Consider the following 21436-nt stretch of genomic DNA (forward strand, 5'->3'; position numbering starts at 1 on the left):
CAGATACTTTACGAAAGAAGACATATATGAGGCCAACAATCATATGAAAAAATGCTCATCGTCACTGGTCATCAGAGAGATGCAAATCAAAACCACATTGAGATACCATCTCACGCCAGTTAGAATGGCGATCATTAAAAAATCTGGAGACAACAGATGCTGGAGAGGATGTGGAGAAAAAGGAACACTTTTACACTGTTGGTGGGAGTGTAAATTAGTTCAACCATTGTGGAAGACAGTGTGGCGATTCCTCAAGGCCTTAGAAATAGAAATTCCATTTGACCCAGCAATCCCATTACTGGGTATATATCCAAAAGACTATAAATCGTTCTACTATAAGGACACATGTACACGAATGTTCATTGCAGCACTGTTTACAATAGCAAAGACCTGGAATCAACCCAAATGCCCATTGATAATAGACTGGATTGGAAAAATGTGGCACATATACACCATGGAATATTATGCAGCAATCAGAAATGATGAGTTCGTGTCGTTTGTAGGGACATGGATGAATCTGGAAAACATCATCCTCAGCAAACTGACACAAGAACAGAAAATGAAACACCGCATATTCTCACTCATAGGTGGGTGATGAAAAATGAGAACACATGGACACAGAAAGGGGAGTACTAAACACTGGGGTCTATTGGAGGGAAAAGGGGAGGGCCAGTGGGAGGGGGAGGTGGGGAGGGATAGCCTGGGGAGAAATGCCAAATGTGGGTGAAGGGGAGAAGAAAAGCAAAGCACACTGCCATGTGTGTACCTACGCAACTGTCTTGCATGCTCTGCTCATGTACCCCAAAACCTATAATCCAATAAAAAATTAAAAAAAAAAAAAAAAAAAAGATTAAGCTCACAACAAAAGCATATCATACATTTCTTGACTTCTTTCTTATCTACTGCTTATTCATGTATCTTCTCAAATCATAAGTTCAAGTATTTAGACACTACAAAATAGCTTCCAAAGAGTCACAAAGACTCAATTTATTCATTCCTAGAGCTGGAGAGTTACTTTTCTCTCTGAACATTTGCACTCTCCAGATTTTGTAGCACTCTCCTGCCTGTGATTACAATCTCTACATCAGTCATTTTCATCTATTTACTTTTCATTTCTTATAAGTAAATTATTCACTGTGACAGAGAAATCAGGCCTCTAATACACATATATAAATAACATAATATATCTTTTATAAGTTAACTAAAAATCTATCTTTTACATTTACTGATATTCAATATTGATAAGAAGCAAGACTAAAGAAATAAATTATTATGGCATTTTAAATTAGGCTGAATCGAAGTAGTTTTACCCTCATTGTCAATTCAGGAAATTTCATGACTGTGATCCTCTTTCTGAGCAAAGGCAACAAACGTCATGAGGAATGTTTAAATAAAAACTGCATGTTACTTATCTACCCTTATGACATCAATACCATCCAAATGACTGAGAACCACCAAGCATCCAACAATAAAAACATGATGAACAACAGCCAATGTGAAATTGCTGCATTTCTCAAATCATTAGACTTGAATACCTTAAACATTTTAAATTAAAATTTTTCTGAAAAATTCCAAGAAAAACCTGGAATATATACAATAATGTTACAAGTAGATTTCACGTTGGAAAATATTTACCAATTATACTTGTTTCAAGTCATTTTTTGATGCAGCAAAATTCTAAGATAGAAAACAAACTGGACTTTCCATTGGAGTTCATTTAATCATAAACCTTTTTATTGACCACTCTACTAATAAAAAGCAACACTAATAATAAACATATGATGAAAATTCACATTATTTTTCTTTGAGTAGTAGAATTAGACTGAATATTTCCTATGCGTTTATAAATGCATAATTCCAAGGAAGTCTAAATAAGATTATAGGTGAATTCATGCAATCTGTCTTAACTCCTGAGAAATAAAAATGTAGTCAGTCCAGTGTTAGTAGAGATTTACTACACTGTTCTTTTTATACAGATTTTAGTACATAACTTATTATTTAATTTTGTAGAAGTTGTCAATTATCTGTGTATTTTTCCAGTGGGTGCTTCCCTTCTACAAAACACAAAATAGATAAATACATCAGAAGTTAAACTTCAGATTTAGTATATATGTACTGTTTTGTAATTTTTTTAAAATTTAGAACCAAACTTAGTCAACAAGTAAAACAAGCAAATAATAAAGAGAGTCAAGCACACAGTAAAAACCCTTAATATCAAGTAACCCACTGGGTTATTTTATAACCCAGTAAAGATAAACATTTATACTAATCATACGTTTTTCAAGTTCTTCTACTTCCGGGTTCCTCCAGAAAAACAGAAGTAAATGTTACACAAAATGTAATCACTTATTTTACAAATATATTTTGAAATTAATTCAGGAAAATTGTTGCCTAAATTATTTTTTGTGGGGCTAATATGACATTCCCCAGGAGAGCCCCCAAAATGGGATGAGGAGAGGAGCTGATTGAATAGAGGAGAGCTGTGGCAAGAATAAAAATCAACCAGGAATAGTAAAAAATTGACACTATAGAGACAGCCTTTAATTATTAAGGCAAGATATAAGAGACACCAAATAGTAATAGAACTTCCTATTAAATTTTTATAGGTCACATGTTGTACTCAGCTTTATTCCTGGGGGAAATTGTGATGAGACTGTGATGATCATTACTTTGCTTTTTAAGATTTTGCCCTTCACAATCCTTTTCCCTGACAAGTTGATTAACTGAAAAATTTTCATTTTGTGGTATATTTGATGAAAAAGTTAAGAAAATGAGATGTGTTAAAACAAACAAGGACTCTGAATCCATATTTACTGTCTTTAGCTTTAATCTTTGAAACTAGTATTTTAGTAAAGATTTATAACTTGATTTCAGATTTCACACTAAGGAGATGACTTTTTGCCTTTAGTGTGAAATTTAAACAGCATTATTGTGAGAAAAAGAATCTTTTGCCAGTGGTTCTCATAAAAATAGAATACTGGGAGGCGGAGGTTGCAGTGAGCCAAGATCATGCCACTGCGCTCCAGCCCATGCAACAAGACTGAAACTTCATCTCAAAAAAAAAAAAAAAAAAAAAAAAGAATACTTGGGGAGGGGCCTACATGTGGCTGACTGGAGGAACCCAGCATCAGCCTCTTCCACAAAGAAAGAGCAAAACAGCATGTAGATAATCACATGTTGAAGAGAGTGTCTAAGAGAGAACATTGGAACTCAGCAGGTAAGTGACAGGGAACTGCTGAGGCTCTAAAGGAGAGGGAAGTGAAAAGGCTGGGCTGGCCAGATTTGGCTCAAAGCCAAGATAAACTCCTCAGGGCAGGGAAAAAGCAGGCAAGAGATGTCTAGCAGTCCACATTCTTTCTGTATACTCCTGCAATCCTAGCCATGGGAAAGCCCCTTGCCCCTGGCAGATCCTGAGATTAGTATAGGGAGCTGCCTGGAGTCCACACAATGGCATTGTTTCAGAGAGAGCATGTTTGTGCTGGACTCCATACACCTCGCCAGATCCAAGCAGCTGTAGTATAGTGACATTTTGAGAGCTTAGCCCTCGCCAGACTACATTCTGTTCTAGAACCCAACAGTACCTGCATCTCCACATGTCTGGAACTCTGCTGACATCCTTCCATGTCCACCCAGAGGGCTGTAGCACCACCATGCTGACCAGACCCAGTGCAGCCAGGTCCCCAGCACTCTAGCTTACACAGTATCTTGCACCCAAGAAATGCATGGTGCAGTGCACCAGGGAGGCTGACCTCAGGACAAAGAGAGCTGAAGCACACCTTCCCAGAGCCTGAGAGTGCCTGTCTTGGGCCACTGACAGCAACATCACTACCCACACCCAACAGCAGAGCTGGTGCATACTTGCATGTGCCTTCAGGGGGCCTGGTGACTGCCACTCCTGGCTATCATCCTGAGGCCGGAGGACAGGCCCACCCTGCCCATGGCTGCCACCCAAGGCTTGGAAATCAAGTACCCTAACCACAATAGCTGGCACCTGTCATCTGAGAATTGACCAGACCCTCCTGCCCCAACCTGTACCTTCACGCATCACCAGGGGAACGAGAGATTGACCGACTCAACCTGTATGCATCAGCTGGGACCTAGGGGTTGAAGCACCCAGCCCATCACTGCCACCATTAGTGCCCATGCATGCCACCTGGGGGCCTAAATGTTATTGCACTACCTCAACTACCATTGCTAAATGCCATGCATAACACCCAGGGGCCCAAGAACCTGTCTGCCTGCCCAGCCCACAGGTGCCATTTACAGCACTGAGAAAGCCACTTGAAGGTCCAAAGATTAGCCTGCCCAAACCTGCTACCATGATTGCCCACATATGCCATCTGGGGCCCAAGAACTGCCTACCTGATGTCCCTATCTCCAGCAAAGCCTCACCACAACCTTCAGTAACAACCACAGCCTAACTCATTGTATAACTTAAGACATCGCTGATGCTGAATATGGCCAAATAAGTCTCATGAGACTGTCCTACTGGGCTTACCCATAAGAAAAACCAAAATGCCCTACCCAACAACACATCATTGGAATAAGTCTTTCCCTACAAATCTAATCCATAAAGTTGGCTGATACCAGATACAAAGAAATATGAAAAAACAAGGAAACTTGACAGCTCCAAATGAAGATAATTATTGAGCAACAGATTTTAATTTTTTAAAAATATATGACATATGGTAATGAGATACAAGAGAACATAGTTCAACAATCAAATAAGTCATAAACATATTAATAATCTGAATGAGAAAGATTCAGATTATTATAACAAAGATGTAGATATCATAAAAAGAAAGAAATACTGGAACTGAAAAATTCAATGAATGAAATAAAATATACAATTGAAATATTCAATAATAAACTAGATCAAACAGAAGTAAAAATATATATAAAACATATGAGACACCACAAGCTTCCAAATACTTGAACTGTATGTGTTCCAGAAAAAGAAGAGATGGGTAAAGGCATAGAAATTCTATTTAACAAAATAATGCCTGAAAACTTTTCAAGGCTTGCAAGAGATATAGACATTTAGTTATAGGAACTCAAAGATTCCCAAATAAATTCAACTTAAAAGTCTTCTCCAAGGCATAATAGAGAAACTGTCAAAAGCCAAAAAAAAAGAGAGAGAATTTATAAACATATAAGGGTATCCCTGTCAGACTAACAATGCATTTCTCAGAAGAAATCATACAGGCTAGAAAGTGATAGGTTGATATACACAAAGTGCTCAAAAGAATAAAAACAAACACAAAAACCTGCCAGCCAAGAATACTATGAATCACAAACCTATCCATCAAAAATGAAGGAGAAATAGTTTTTCTCATATAAGAAAAAACTGAGAGAATTTATCACAACTAGATTGGTCATAGAAAAAATTCTCAATACAGTCCTACATTTGAAAGTCACAAGATGACGTATACTATCATGAAAACACAAAAAAAGTATAAAACTCACTCATAGAGCAGACATACAAATTAGAAAGAAAAATTACTCAAATATTACTACTACATAAAACCACAAAGCCACAATAACAAACGATGAAAAGAGGAAGAAAGAAATGAAGGGTATAGCAAAAAGTTAAAATGAAAAACAAAACAATTAGCAAAATAACAGAAATAAGTTCTTACCTATCAATAACTTAGAATATAAATGGGTTAAATTCCCCACTTAAAAGATAGAGTCTGGATGAAAGGATTAAAGAAACACTGAACTAACTCTACGCTGCCTGTAAGAAATTCACTTTACCTGTAAAGATACATATAGATTGAAAATGAAGGGACGTGAAAAGATGTTACATGCAAGTAAAAACCAAATGCTAGCAGGAATAGCTATATTTATATCAGATGAAACAGACTTTAGGTTGAAAACTGTAAAATAAACAAAGAAAGTAACTATATAATGATAAAGAAATCAGTTCAGCAAAAGGATATAACAATTCTAAATATATATGTATTCAAAACTGGAGCACCCAGGTATATAAAGCAAAAATGTTTAGATCTAAAGGGAGAGAGAGAGCTCAATAACAATATTAGTTGGAGACATTAACATCCCACTCTCAGCAATGAACAGATCATCTATACAGAAAATCAACAAATAAATATCTAATTTAAACTGTACTTTAGAGCAAATGGACCTAACGGATATTTACAGAACTTTTTATCCAACAATTTCAGAATATAGATTCTTCTCATCAGCACATGGAATATACAGGATAGACCATGTATTAGGCAACATAATAAGTCTCAAAATTCTTTAAAAAGCAAGATCATATCAATTTTAAACATCAAAATTATATATTTTCAGGCCAGAGTGAAAGAAAACTAGAAATTAATAAAAAGAACCAATGTCATTCTTCACAGAAATAGAAAATAAATACTAAAATTTGTATGAAACCACAAAAAGTCTAACTAATCAATGCAACCTTGAGGAAAAATAACAAAGCAGGAGGCACCACTTCAAAATATACTACAAAGATAACAAAGATATAGCAACCAAAGTAGCATGACATTGATGTAAAAACAAACACATAGGCCAATGGAACGGAAATAAGAGCCCAGAACAATATTCACATATTTACAGCCAACTGATTTTCAACAAAGGTGCCAACATACATTGGTGAAAGAATACTCTCTTCAACAAATGGTGGTAGGAAAATTGGGTATTTATATGTGAAGAATGAAATAAACTCCTATCATTTTGTACCATATACAAAAATCAACTCAAAATTGGTTAAAGAGTTAAATGTAAGATCCAAAACTATAAAACTACTAGGAGAAAATAATAGGAGAAATGTTTCAAGACATTTGTCTAGGCAAAAATTTTATGGCTAAGACCGCAAAAACATAAGCAAAAAAAAAAAAAAAATAGGTCAGTTGAACTATATTAATTTTTTAAAAAAATCTGCACAGCAAAGGAAACAACAGAGTAAACAGACAATTTACAGAAATGGAGAAAACATTTTCAAACTATTCATCTGACAAGGGACCGATTTGCAGAATATACAAGGAATTCAAATGACAGCAAAACAAAAACAGGTAATCCTATTAAATACTCGACAAAGAATCTGAATAGACATTTCTCAAACAGAGACATATAAATGATAAACAGCTATATGAAAAAATGCTAAGCATCACTAATCATCAGGAAAATGCAAATCAAAATCACAATGAGATCTCTTACCCCAATTAAAATAGCTGTTGCTGGCTGGGTGTGGTGGTGCGGTGGCTCAGTCCTGCAATCCTAGTACTTTCGGAGCCTGAGGCAGGCAGAGGATCACAAGGTCAGGAATTCGAGACCGGCCTGGCCAATATGGTGAAACACCATCTCTAAAATAATAATAATAATAATAGCTGTTGTTAAAACAACAAACTATAATAAATGCTAAAGATTCAGAGAAAGGGGAAGTCTTGTATATTGTTGGTGGAAATGTACATTAGTATAGCCAGTATAAAAAACAGTATGGAAGTTGCTTAAAAAAAAAACTAAAAATAGAACTATTAATCCTATATAATTCACAGTCCCACTACTGGGTATTTATCCAACAGAAAGAAAATCAAAATATCAAAGAGATACCCTCACCACCATTTTTACTGCAGCACTATTCACAATAGCCGAGACTCGAAATCAACCTAAATCTTCATCAATGGATGACTGTATTAATGAGGTATACAAAAGTATAAGAGAATACTATTCAATCATAAAAAAGAGTGAAATGCTGTCATTTGTAGCAACCTGGATGGAACTGGAGATCATCATGTTATGTGAAATAAGCCAGGCGCAGAAAGACAATTATTCCATGTTCTCACCCTTCTGTGGGAGCTAAAAAATGTTGATATATTCGAGGTAGAGAGTAGAATGATGGTTACCAGAGGCTGGGAAGTGAAGTGGGATGAAAAGAGTGTGATTAATGGGTACAAACATACAGTTAGACAGAAGAAATAAGTTCCAGTGTTTGATAGAATAATAGGATGACTATGGTTAGCAATGATATTTCAAAATAGCAGGAAGATTTGAAATTTTCCCAACACACACAAAGGTAAATGTTTGAGGGGATGTATATCTTAATTACTCTGATTTGATGATTACATTGTATTCATGTATGAAAATATCACATGTACCCCATAAATATGTACAATTATATATCAATACAAATATAAAATTAGAATATTTTAAATATAAGCACACTTCAGTTTTCACATAGAAACATAGTATAGGAAATTAGCTGATATCCTTCATTATATCGATTTTTCTATTTGTATACAAAGTTTAAGACTGATGAAGTATCTACTTTAATATGAGGCAGTAACAGAGGCTATGTGGTGTCTACTACAGAGTACAGGCTCTAGCATTATAATAACCAGGTTCCAGTTATTTATCTCACTCTTGAAGCCTTGGCCTGTAGCCTTAGTGAGCTATTTATCTAAGCTTTCTCCTTAGTTAACTGAGGTTAATGACGAAATTTGCCATTGTCTCAGTGTTATTGAGGTCAAGTAACATATTTCATAAAAATAAAACTATTATTTGTGTTGTTACTATCATCATCATCATGCAACTGAGAAGCACTAATTATTTACTGTATTCAGAAACAAAATACATTCACTTTCTGAATGGATATGAAGATAGTAGTGACAATAATCAATCTTGTTGACCAGATTGGGTAGTTCTTGAATTTAAAATTGTTCCAGAATTAAAAAATCTGAGCGCTCAGCAAGACACTCTTGGTTTTACATACCTATTTATTTTACTTTACTAAAGTTCTATAATCTCCCTTCTGTCCTTTTTTGCCTAACTTTTAAGTCCATGAATATGTAGTTTAGAATGCTGCATTTATTCCTGACAACTTTAGAAGAGGCTCAAGGATGAAGAGCACAATTCTTATTGCATGCATACCTTTTCATGTGGCACTTTCCACATTTCTAAATCCCAAGTCAGAGATAAAGGAAAGAGTAGTTCAGGTAGCATAGATCTGTCAATTATTTAAAAGCAGGTACAATAACTCAAGCTTTAGTTATGGAGAGGTTTGGAGATTTTAAATTATTTGACAATGGATTTGAAATAAACCAATCTTTTCACAGTATGCCACTTTAAGGGAGTAGATTTCAGAAATGCCATATTTATTCTTTTTAAATAAAATTCTAAATTAATCACATAAGAATAAAATGCTTTATTAATCCTTAATTACAGATTATTTTTACCTTAGTTGCTGTTACGGTTCAGTCTTCAAAAGGAAATAGTATATGACCATATTTTATTTTAACCTTGGCATGTGGTATAGTTTGGATATTTGTCCTCTCCAAATCTCATGTTGAAATTTGATCCCCAATGTTGGAGGTAGTGCCTAGTAGGAGGTATTTGAATCATGCGGTGGCTCCCTATGAATGCCTTGGTACTAAGTTCTTGCTCTTGGTACTCACTAAGTTCTTGCCAAGAATAGAATGCCTTGGTACTGACCAAGAACTTAGTACCAAAGCATTCATAGGGAGCCACCCCCATGACTCTGGGTAATGACTAAGTTCTTGCTCTATTAGTTTATGTAAAAGCTGGTTATTTTAAAAAGCATGGCACTTTCTGCTCTTTCTTCCTGATTTTCTCTATTTCCACGTGATATCTGCTCCATTTCCCCTTCTGCCATGATTAGAAGCTTCCTGAAGTTCTCACCAGAAGCAAATGCTGGTTGCATGCGTGTTGTACAGCCTGCAGAACTGTGAGCCAAATAAAGCTATTTGCTTCATAAATTACCCAGCCTCAGATCTTTCCTTTATAGCAATGCAAAATGGACTAAAACAGCATCTGATGTCACGAGGTCAAGAGATTGGTCAACATGGTGAAACCCCGTCTCTACTAAAAATACAAAAAATTAGCTGGGCACAGCGGTGCGTGCCTGTAATCCCAGCTACTCAGGAGGCTGAGGCAGAATTGCCTGAACCCAGGAGGCGGAGGCAGTGGTGAGCCGAGATCACGCCATTACACTCCAGCCTGGGTATCAAGAGTGAAACTCCGTCTCAAAAAAAAAAAAAAACAAAAAAACCAGTATCTGATGTAATTTGTGACTCTGAAATCTTTTGGGTAAATGCTCCTTAGCAGACATGCATAGCATTTTTTAAAAACATCATTGCCCTTCAGAAAGAGTAGATTTCCGAATAGCTTCCAAATTGAATATCCAATTTGGGTTTGGGAGTTTTCTCCCCTCTAAAATAATAAGAACAGAATCAGTTACAGTATTGTGATAAAAATTTTTATGAATAGTTTAGCATACATCTTCAGGATCTAAGACCTATAAAGATCAATCTTGCCCAAGGCCTGAAAATGTATGCAAAACTGTATTTGTTTCATAAATAATTATGCTGGTATATCATTTCCATTGTGTTTTGTTTGTTGCCTACAGATTTTTAAATCATAAATGACATAAAATCATATTCCAAGAAATCTTTCTGTCTCTCACTAATGCCTCACAATATTCCAATATCTCCCTGAATGCTATATTGCTTTGGTACTGCTTTTAAGTGACATGATAATAACAGAGTGTTATTCCTGACTGTAATTCATTTTGCTTGCAAATCAATCTTGTTGTGTTTGAATGTATACAAGGAATACTAATTGCTGCACTGTATGTCTTTAATCTCTATCATAAAGAAGAATATTTGCATATGCATGATTTTCAATAATATTTGCATAAAGAGTAAGTCAGACACTTTGATTACTCGTAATCTTTCCACAATTTATAAGATTTTACACTTGAGGATAAGTTTTTTTTTCTTTCAATTACTTGTTTTTCCATGTCAGGTTAGGTATCCTCTCATTTGTATACCCATCTTAGAGGATGTATCAATAATAGCTAATATTCAAAAAGGCAAACTAGTAAGAGAACCTTAATCAAAAATGGCCAGTGGAAATTAATAAACTTTCAATTTGAGAATATACTTAGAACAATTCTTAACCCAGAGAGGCAAAATTTGAATAATTTACCTACTGTAACATCCTTTTCCTCTGCATTCCCAAATCATAAAAAGCAAACCTTCAAAGATCCAATGTTTAACACACAATACAAAAAACCTTTCAAATTTTAACAAAGAGCTGAAACAAAATTAAAAAACAAAACAAAACAAAAAAGATATAAAGCAAAGATTAAGTCTTCAGAAAAAAATTTGATAAAGCAACAAGGGTTTTATTTATCCTTCCTTTCTTTAATTCTCCCACAATTAATCTTATTCTGAAAGATGTGGAAATACGAAACCACTGCTTGTCTATGAACAACGTTGGGAAGGCTCTGGGTTCCAAGGCAAAAAACAGGCTCAACCGGATCAGTGTGGCTGAATTTTATCACAGTTTTAAACTGTGGTTATCAATCTATACTCGGTGCTAACTTTTGAGTGTATCTTCTAGGAATCCACATGCTACAGGATTTTTTTCCTGGATCACACGAAATCTCTAAAGATCATATCCTAGGCCTCTTCCCATCTCCTTCAATTTAGCCCGTGAATTTCTGTAACGATTAATACTCTCCTTTCTTCATTTTGATAACTATATTTTAATGTTTTCTTATTGTTGACCATGCTATTTAAACATATTACAAACCAATTTCTAGTAAAGTAGGATATAGTCTATAGTAAGATACAGTGGAATTAAATGAATGAATAAGTAACTCAACTTCCTAAGGCATAGAATCTATAGAATGTGTCACTATTTCCTTTCGTAACAATTTTAAGCATTGTGTCCCCTTTTCCCTCCATTTCGTTGAGTCTCCCATACGTGTGTAGACACTTCTGGGCTTCTAGGAGCGCTGGTGGTTTCACTACTTATTTAATATTGCAAGAAATCATCATTGCAGCAGCTGTGCCCTCAAGTCACGAAGCTAGTACTTATTTCTAAGACACTCTGCATTACCTCATAAGCACTAGAAATTTAATAAAGTTATTATCCCCATTTTGTACATGAACAAACTAAGAATTAATAAAGTTAAATAACTTGCAAAGGTAAGACACTTGGTAAGCCAAGCTTGGAAGCCCAAGCAGATTGTGAATCTTATGCATTTCAGTCATTTATTTCCTCTACTCAGATCTACCTTATATGGAATAGAGTGAGAATAACAACAGTAACATGTATGTTTTCTTATTCGATCCTATTAACTCTGTGAAACAAGCAGGGAAAATATATGAAGCTTCTTTCTATGTATTAGGAAATGTGTATTGAGAAATGTAAAATGAATGACACAAGACTACAGATTTAGTTTATGGTAGAATCTAGACCAGAACCCAGGTCCCCTGAGAAGAAATTCAGAGGGTTTCTCATAGTTATTCTGTGACTTATCACTGCTTCAATGCACAGAGTCTGACCTAGGTGTATACTTTCAAAGCAGTTTTAAATAGTTGATACTTCTGTTTTCTCAAGTAATAAACCAAAAAAATGAAGACATGCTTTAAAAAGTATTCATACATTAAAGACACAAAAAACTTCATCATATTGATAAAACACATGCACACACACTATTTATGATTTTTGTGATTTTAACTTGTTCTTCCTCAAATTTAGAGTTCAAAAAATGGCTAGAAAGAGGACACTTTCCTATGGTGTTTTATGCAAGATTTGCACTGAGTTATTATAGACATGAAATGGTTTTCCTCTGGCAAATATTGAAATGTTTCAGAGACAGTGCATTTATTTTGCTTCTATTCAAAATACTCTCACAAGGAGACACTTACTTTCCAGAGACTTACTCCAAAGCTATTCCTAATAGGTGGAATCCAGTACTTACTTAGGAACTCAGTAGGCATTCTTTCAAAAGACTTTATTTTGGACTAACGTCATAGGTAAGGATATGAGATATCCAAAGTATAGAGAACTGAAAGAAAAATGTATCTCCCCACTGCTTTGAGAACAAATTATCTTTTGAGCAGACATTCAATTTAAGACTGATGACAGTTTTGCATTTGCTTTTCTATTTATCGTTCTTGAAATATGTCATTATTGCTATATTTGTAATGCTGTGTAAACACGTTTTGTAATTTTTTCTTTGTGATAATTGTAGAATGCATTACTGTAACATAGAATATGCCACTCCTGTTAAATGTGGGGGGAAAGAATTGAAGTGGTTACTCTGAATTTCAAGACAATTGTTTTTTTCCAGATATTTTAAAAATGACAAAACCAACACTAGGAAATATATTTTGCTATTTAGTTAGCTATTTCTTGAAATTTCTAAAATTGTTAGGCTTCAGGTGTTCTTAAATCATAAATAAGGTGATTATATAATTTGTCTAAAGCAGAACAATTTTGCAGATGAAAGAAGCGTTTTTAGTAACTTTATGAAGGTAGACAAACAGGGGTACGTTCGCCTCAGTTGTAAGGGTCATTGACAACACTGCCTTCTGTTTGCTTCCCAAAAGTAATTGCCTGTCCTCAAGTCATTGTGTGCTCATTTGGAAAGGCCCATCATATTATTTGAGATCAGTTCTGTTTGACTTTCTCTTTCCTTTTTTTTTTTTTTTTGAGATAAAATTGTGTAATTCTCTATGCCAAATACAACAGGGAAAAAAAATTAAGCTTAATTTTGAACTAGTAAGTTTTAAAATATTTTCTATGGGCATTAAAGGATTTGGCTTGCAATAAACTTGCCTGCTTATAAGTTGGGCTGAAAGGAATGAAAAATGCTTATGATTCTTTCATATATTGCAATAGCCTGTAATTACCCACACCTTTCCCTTTTATTTAGCAAGAGAAATGTGGAAAATAAAAACTCCCAGCAAGATCAAGTCCATTAGCTTATCTCTCTTTCATAAACACTAGGAAGTGTATATGAATGAAAATCCAATTTAAAAACATGATATATCAACTATACTGAAGTGTAACCTGCTGTCAGGTGTTCTTAATGGGAAGGATTAATATCTTTTTTTATTCTGTTTCTGAGGGAGAAACACACACAGTTGAGCAACAACGCACACAAATCTCTTAACCTATTCCCTATGCCTCAGTCACAAGTGTCTCTCAATGCAGAGGATTCATGCATTTAACAAGTGTATCTTGAGTTCCTGCTGTGTGCCAGAAGTACGAGCTTGCAGATGTAAGGGAAATGCAGACCATGTATTAACAACCAACAAAAAGGCAATCACCAAGTTGTGAAAACTGTGAGTAAGACAATAGAAATAAATGGCTGGCACAGACTTAAACAATATGATTGGGATAAAGACACAGGGTAAAAAGTCAGAGTAAAGAACGCTGGGGTCGGTGTGAACAGAAGTCTTGGACCACGGAGAGCTTGGAGACCAGTAAGGTCATCACTCCTGCATACGATAGATGATGTCCAATATAAAGAAGACACAATATTTGTCTGTTTTCAATTATAAGGAAGATTTTTCCTCCCAAGGTTTGAGGTGATTGTACAAGAGAATCTGAAATGTGTGGTGTCCAGGGATACAGCACTCTGCCAACTCTTACTCCTAAATGACTGGAATGTCTTTTTACTTTTTTGTGATGTTCCACAGAACTTGTGAAGACTAAATGCTGGGCAGAGGATTTAACTGCTGTTCTCAGGAAAGGAAAAGGCCTTGGCCAGGGATATAGAAGAGCAAGGCAGCACGCACTTGACTGTGGCTGTATCTACTTGACACTGATTTAGAATGGCTGAATTTGTGTAACTATTTGCAGAGGTGTTAGGTGCATCTATGAAATGTAAGATATTACTTGAATTCACGGAACACCTATCCCCTAAGAAAGTTTATGGTTTAGAATTCTCCAGTAAAGACATCACAGTTGAGGGATACTTGTACGTTCATAGTAATGTTATCTAATAGCTGCCTTTAATCTAAATAATTTGAAGCTATCATTTAACTTTGAAAAAATTAGCCATTATTTCATTTAAGAAAAACATCAGAAATCTTAGGGAGCAGACTTGAGCTGCCTATAGATTCTAATTCTGTCATGATTATTTGGCGTGTCAGCAGGGGATTCCGCAAGCTCTATAATAACGAGAGTCAAAGGGACAATGAGTGGGTATGTTGAAGATGCTGCTATGGACAGAATTATGTCCCCCAAAATTAATATTCTGAAGTCCTAGCCCTGGTGTGATGACGCTTTTTGGAGGTGGGGCCTTTAGGAGGTAATTATGATTGCATGAAGTCCTATGGCATTAGTGCCCTTAGAAGAAGAGACTCCTGTGGGCTTGCTCTCATTCTGTCTCTGCCACATGAGAACACAGAGAAGTCAGCCATCTACAAACCAAGAAGAGAGCCTCACCAGAAGGCAGCCATGCTGACACCTTCCTCTTGAAATTACAACTACCAGAACTGTGAGAAAACAGATTTCTATTGTTTAAGGTATTTTTGTTTTGGCACACTAAGACAAATGCCTTGGTTTTTTTTTTTTTTTTTTTTAGACGGAGTTTCACTTTTGTTACCCAGGCTGGAGTGCAAGGGCGTGATCTTGGCTCACCGCAACCTCCGCCTCCTGGGTTCAAGCAATTCTCCTGCCTCAGCCTCCTGAGTAGCTGGGATTACAGGCACGAGCTACCACGCCCAGCTAATTTTTTGTAGTTTTAGTAGAGACGGGGTTTCACCATGTTGATCAGGATGGTCTCGATCTCTTGACCTCGTGATCCACCTGCCTCGGCCTCCCAAAGTGCTGGGATTACAGGCTTGAGCCACCGCGCCCGGCCTGCCTTGGCTCTTAAGATATATCCCCAAAGCTGTTCGAGGAGGTGGTGGAATGTGTGCTTAAGCATGGCTTTTGGACAGCTTGTAAAAAAACTACTGTTGAAGTCTGTTAAAATGCATATTCCGGGGCCAAAATAGACCTCCTGAACCCCATTGGGCCCCAGAGCTGACGTGGCATGGTCTTCTCCTGTTTCTCGTAAGCTAGACTGTAAGCAGCACAAAGGCAAAGACAATTTCTGTCTCATTCAATACTGGGCTGCCAGCCAGCCCCTAGCAGGAGGCAGGTTACGCGCTAGATGCTTCATAGGTGACTTTCTGAAGTAGGAACAAAGGTCCCATTTAAATTCTATAGATTATGACAAGAATGCAGGCAAAACAAATGCAGCAAGGTAAAAGATTCTAAGAGCCCATTTGAACCATAAAAGAAGACTGATTTGACATAGGGTAAAAATCCAGTGAAGTCATCCAAGACAAATCTTTTTCTGAGTTTGTGTTAGATTATCTACCTACTGCTGTAGGCTAAGAGTACATGAGTCAAACATGTTTGAATTTATTTTCTTTTTATTTGTTTGAGACTGCATCTCACTCTGTGCCCAGGTTAGAGCGTAAAGGCATGATTTCATCTCACTGCAGCCTCACTCTCCTTAGGCTCAAATGATTCTCTTACCTCAGACTCCCTAGTGGCTGGGACTACAGGCACATTCTATCGTGCCTCGCATTTTTGTGTGTATTTTTTGCAGAGAGATTTCACCTTGTTGGCCAGGTTGGTCTCAAACTCTTGGTTTCAAGTGATCTGCCAGCCTCGGCCTCCTAGAGCGCTGGAACTACAGTCATCAGCACTAGTGCCAGGCCTGAATTTATTTTCAATATCCATGTTAGACACAGCTTTGCACAAAGCTCTGATTACCTCCAGTAGAGAGTACGTCTAGATCTACAGTACATTTTTCATCAATACATATAGTCTTACCATTACGGCAGTGGTAGACAAGAACTATACCGAGGATAAAAAATTCTAGACTTTGGCACAAGCCACTTGCTCAAGAACAAATCCATTAAAATTCCTTAAATCTCAGTTGTCTGGGGTTGGATTTGATCTTGAAGGTCCCTAAATACTGTAAAATTCCATGATTCTATGATTATACCATTAGGATTTTTTTCCCAAATGCTGATTATTTAGCCTAGAAGCTACAGAAGATTTCAAAAAAGACCTTTTGAATTAAAACAGAGCAAGAGATTGCCCGTTCTCCTTGTAAGGCCTCGTAAGGCCGCCTAAGTCTCTGAAAGGAAGTAAGAGTTTATAGCAATTATGCTGAGATGACTTCTGCATCCACAAGTTCCATATCTGCAGATTCAAACAACCATGGATCAAAAATATTTGCAGGAAAAAAAATATATGAAAATAAAAATAATACAAACAAAAATACAGTTTAACCATTTACATAGCATTTGCATTGTATTGGGCATTATAAGTAATATAGAGTTGATTTAAAGGCTATGGGAGGATGTTCATAGATTATATGCATATACTATGTCACTTTATCTAAGAGACTTGAGCCCCCTTGATTTGTGGGCTCCAGGGGGTCCTGGAGCCAGTATCCCACAGAACAGGGGATGAATGTGTAGAATTTTTTTCTTTCATTTGCATACACTTTGATAGGGCCAACAAGTGGCAGAGGGCAAACGTTATGTGGAAGTGATTGAATGTGTTCCAGATAAATACTGCCATGCTAATACAAAGTCTTCCTGTCCTGTGCCAATCCTTTCTGAAACAATTAACTAAATAGAGCTGCAAGTTGACTATATTGGTTAATAAACTGAAAAAAGACTATAAAAAAGACTATAAAAAACTGTATATTTTATACAGTTTACCAGGAAGGGGTATTTTTACTTGTGTTCATTTGTTGGATCTTTTGATGGGATAGCTGTGAGGGAGAAGATAATCTAGTCTGAAGAAATTAGGATGTGTTTGTGGGCAGCCATCATGAAATTAAATATAAATGTGTTCAAATCCTAGGTTGCCACCAAAACCCAGATCTGTATCCTGACTTCCGGAAGATAAAAGAATAGGACCAGCATCAATCATTGTATATCTCAGCTACTTTTAACAATTTTCTTAAACTCATCACTTGCATCTGGTTTGATCTGGCAAATGACTGCAACTGCTCAGGTCACAGTTCACTGGGAAAGTCAACCAACATTCCAACTATCAGCTGTATTATCTCATTACCATGCCTTTCCCACTTCTGTTTGTTCTCTCAGTCCAAAGTAAAATTGTGACCATCATTGCTTTCAGGAACAAAAAAGGGATGGATTCCATCACAGAGCAAGGATGAGCTACCATAAACTGAAATGTGGAAACCAAGGCCTCTTTGTCTGCTAGGGAAGCAAGAACAGGTAGGGAACCCAAGGGACCTCTGGTGTTCTCAGAAAGCCTCCAAGAGGATTGGGAGAAAATGTCATTTCCAGATGACTTGCAGCAAGAAACGGTTGTAAGATTAATTTCGTTTGTAAGAAAACTGCACAGAATAACCCATCTGTTTACTTTAGAGGTATGCTGCTATTTGATTGTATGAGTGCAAACACTGACTGTTAGCAAACAATTTATAGATCTGATCTATTACTATAACAGTAGGAGAGCTTTAAATGGGCCAACTGAAAGCGATTATTAAATGAAATACTTTGCATATTCATAGCAACTATGTGCCCCTTCTATTCCTGAGGAGGGGCTCTTCTACACAGGGTATGTTAACTCAGGGCAATGAATGACTGCATGTAAACAGTGAGCATTTATAAACAAGGAGTTTTCTAAGCAAGGCTGCAAATCCAGCCAGCCTTCTCAAGGAGCCTACCTGACCAGCCCCTTGACAATGTGTCTTCTAGAGTCAGGGTCCAGTTCATCCTTTCTCCATTGGCTCCCTTGAGACAATTACACAAAGAGGCTTTGGTCTCCACCCTTTATGGCAACTTGCTCCATGATTCATGGTCTTTACAGCTCTCCAGCCCAAACACACACACACACACACCTCTTACCTGAATTCAAATAGAGTTCTCCCACTAAAATTCACATACCTTTAAAACAGGTAGTTCTTGAAGCTATTCTAAGTCATTGATCCTCAGAGATTCAGATAATAATATAAATGTACTCTTTAGAAATTTTATTTTCTCTATGTTAGTGTTGTTTTGCCACTTACTACCTTAGGATATTTCTTCAACAATCTTGGAAATCTATTATTTTTTATCATAATTGTTCATGTATTATTTACATATAATAAAATTCACCAGATTTAAAGGGTACAATCCAATGAGTTTGGGCAAATACACACAATCAAGTAAGCAGACCAGAGTCATGATGTAGAATATTTCCATCACCCCAAAAGATTCCCTTTGCCTCTTCAGAGCTACACCCCACTTTGGCCATTTGAAAATATATTTGTGTTCTTTTACTATAGTTTTACTTTCTAGAATGTCATTTAGATAGTGTCATTGACTGCGCAATCTCTTGTGTCTGGCTTATTTCTCAGCATAGTGCTTTTAAGAGGCATCTATGGCCGAATACAGTGGCTTCTGCCTGTAATCCCAGCACTTTGGAAGGCTGAGGTGGGCGGATGACAAGGTCAGATCAAGGCCATCCTGGCCAATAGGGTGAAACCCTGTCTTTACTAAAAATACAAAAAATTAGCTGGATATGGTGGTGCATGCCTGTATTCCCAGCTACTAGGAAGGCTGAGGCAGGAGAACTGCTTGAACCTGGGAGGCAGAGGTTGCAGTGAGCCAAGATAGTGCCACTCCAGTCTGGAAACAGAGCTAGACTCTGTCTCAAATAAAAAAAAAAGGCATCTACTTCATTGTGTAGCATCAGTAGCTTATTTCATTTTGTTGCTTAGTAGTATTCCATTATATCAACATATCATTGTTTACTTATCTATTTACCACTTGCTGGGCTTTTGGGTTATTTCCACTTAGCCTATAAAACCACTATGAACATGAGAGTACAAGTCTTCATATAAACATATGTTTCATTTCTACTGAGTAAATATCTAAGAGTGGGATTGCTAGGTTAAGGTAAAGGTCTGTATAGCTCTGTAAGAAAGTAGCAAAAATGTTTTCCAAACTGATAATACATTTTTGCATTCCTACCAGGGGCATAAAATGTTTCTAATTGCTCTACAATTCTTGATGTAGACAGATTTTTAATTTGAGCCATTCTAATTGGTGTGTGGTGGTTCCTCATTTTAGTTTTAATTTGCATTTTCCTAATGGCTGGTAATGATACAGGAAGTAAGAAGAAATTACTTAGGCAGATACTGAGAGGGGTATGGAAGTCCTTGGTAAGGTTTTCCTTTTAATGAAAAGAGCCCCAAATCATTTTCCTTTCTAACAAACAGCAGCCTGTAAAAATCAAGCTGCAGACACAGATGCTGGCAGTTGTGTCAATCGTGTTCAAAATGGCAGCCCCATCTTCCCTTCTCTTTATCAGCCATGTGTACAATAAGCAGCAGACAAGATGGTGCCGGTCAATGGGAAAGTTCATTTGCATATAAGATTAGGGTGGGAAAGCCAGTCTTCCCCACGTGCTATGTAAATGTCATACCTGATTGAATCAATCCGTGAGCCCTATGTAAATTAGGTATCACCTTCTCAAACCTGACCATAAAATCCTGCATCTGCAGACCACATCTGCAGCCTGCCAGGCTTTTCCTCTTGGAAGCCCCACTTTCTCTATGGAGAGAGCTGTTTCTCATTCTCTTCTCTTCTGCCTATTAAACCTCCTCTCCTAAACTCCTCATGTATATCCATGTCCTAAATTTTCCTGCCATGAGATGACAAACCCCAGGCTGTATATCCCAGACAGTGTAGCTGCTTCATACTGTGGACTTGTCAGGGATATCCAGGTACAACATTCACTGAAAGGGTCAGCAGAGAAGTGGACTCCAGCTCTGTCTTTTCATTTCGATGCTCTCAGCCTCCATTGTAGAACCAAATCAAACAAAATGCCCAACCCCTTCAGCCATTTAAAAACGATTAGCATGGATGCCAGCCTTACAAGACTTGAAGGACAGGCTTACTGGGGAGAACATGGAGAATCCCCCAGCACCCATGGGTTGCTGAGCATGTTGACTATGTTTGAACCAGCATCCTTTCACAGAGAACTTAGCCATCCTATAGGGCTAGAAAACATTTTGGAGAAACTAAGGATTTCTGGCTGGGGCTACCCCCTGGTGTCTTCCAAAGGCTTCTGGGCTGACCCAGCCTCTAACTATCCAATGGTGAGTTGCAACAGAATCTCCAACTTTTCTATAGTGATTTCCTCCTTTTCTGTCCATGACCGCCATATCTCCTATCCTTTCTGTATATGCAATGTATGGAAAGTTGTACAGTTCAAGGAAGTATTCTTGTTTGGCAAGATAAGGGAATGTCATAGTAACCAGGGATATAACCCAAGAGAAGGTGTCTTTATGATTTTCTAGAAGCAGAGGGTCCCCCCACCCCCGCCACACACACACAGTGAGTGTCACTCTCTGCTCTTGGTCTGGAGAGCACACAGCATTTCCAGGTCTCTCATTGCCCTTGATCTGAAGGAGCACATGGCATTGCCATGTCTCTCTCTGCCCTTGGTCTAGAGAGCACATGGCATTTCCAGGTCTCTCTCTGCCCTTGGTATGCAAAACACATGGCATGTCAAGTTCACTCTGCCCTTAGTCTGGAGAGAAGATGGCATTTCAAGACATTTCAGTGGAATAGAGATCCTCTCAGTGAGGCACATTTTCTGCTCTTTATCA

The 21436-nt window shown here is 37.1% G+C and overlaps 1 protein-coding gene across 5 annotated transcripts in view; it reads right to left on the reverse strand.

The window, feature by feature from the left end:
• The window catches only part of LOC144582011 (uncharacterized), a 449998-nt gene that overhangs the window by 119823 nt on the left and 308739 nt on the right, over positions 1-21436 (reverse strand). For all 5 annotated transcript variants that reach the window (XR_013533633.1, XR_013533634.1, XR_013533636.1 and 2 more), the window contains one exon: positions 7192-7337. The gene's annotated coding sequence lies outside the window, so the exon portion shown is untranslated. The remainder of the gene's footprint in view (positions 1-7191; positions 7338-21436) is intronic.

This window comes from Callithrix jacchus, chromosome 4, assembly GCF_049354715.1.
Source record: "Callithrix jacchus isolate 240 chromosome 4, calJac240_pri, whole genome shotgun sequence".
Classification (NCBI taxonomy): domain Eukaryota; kingdom Metazoa; phylum Chordata; class Mammalia; order Primates; family Cebidae; genus Callithrix; species Callithrix jacchus.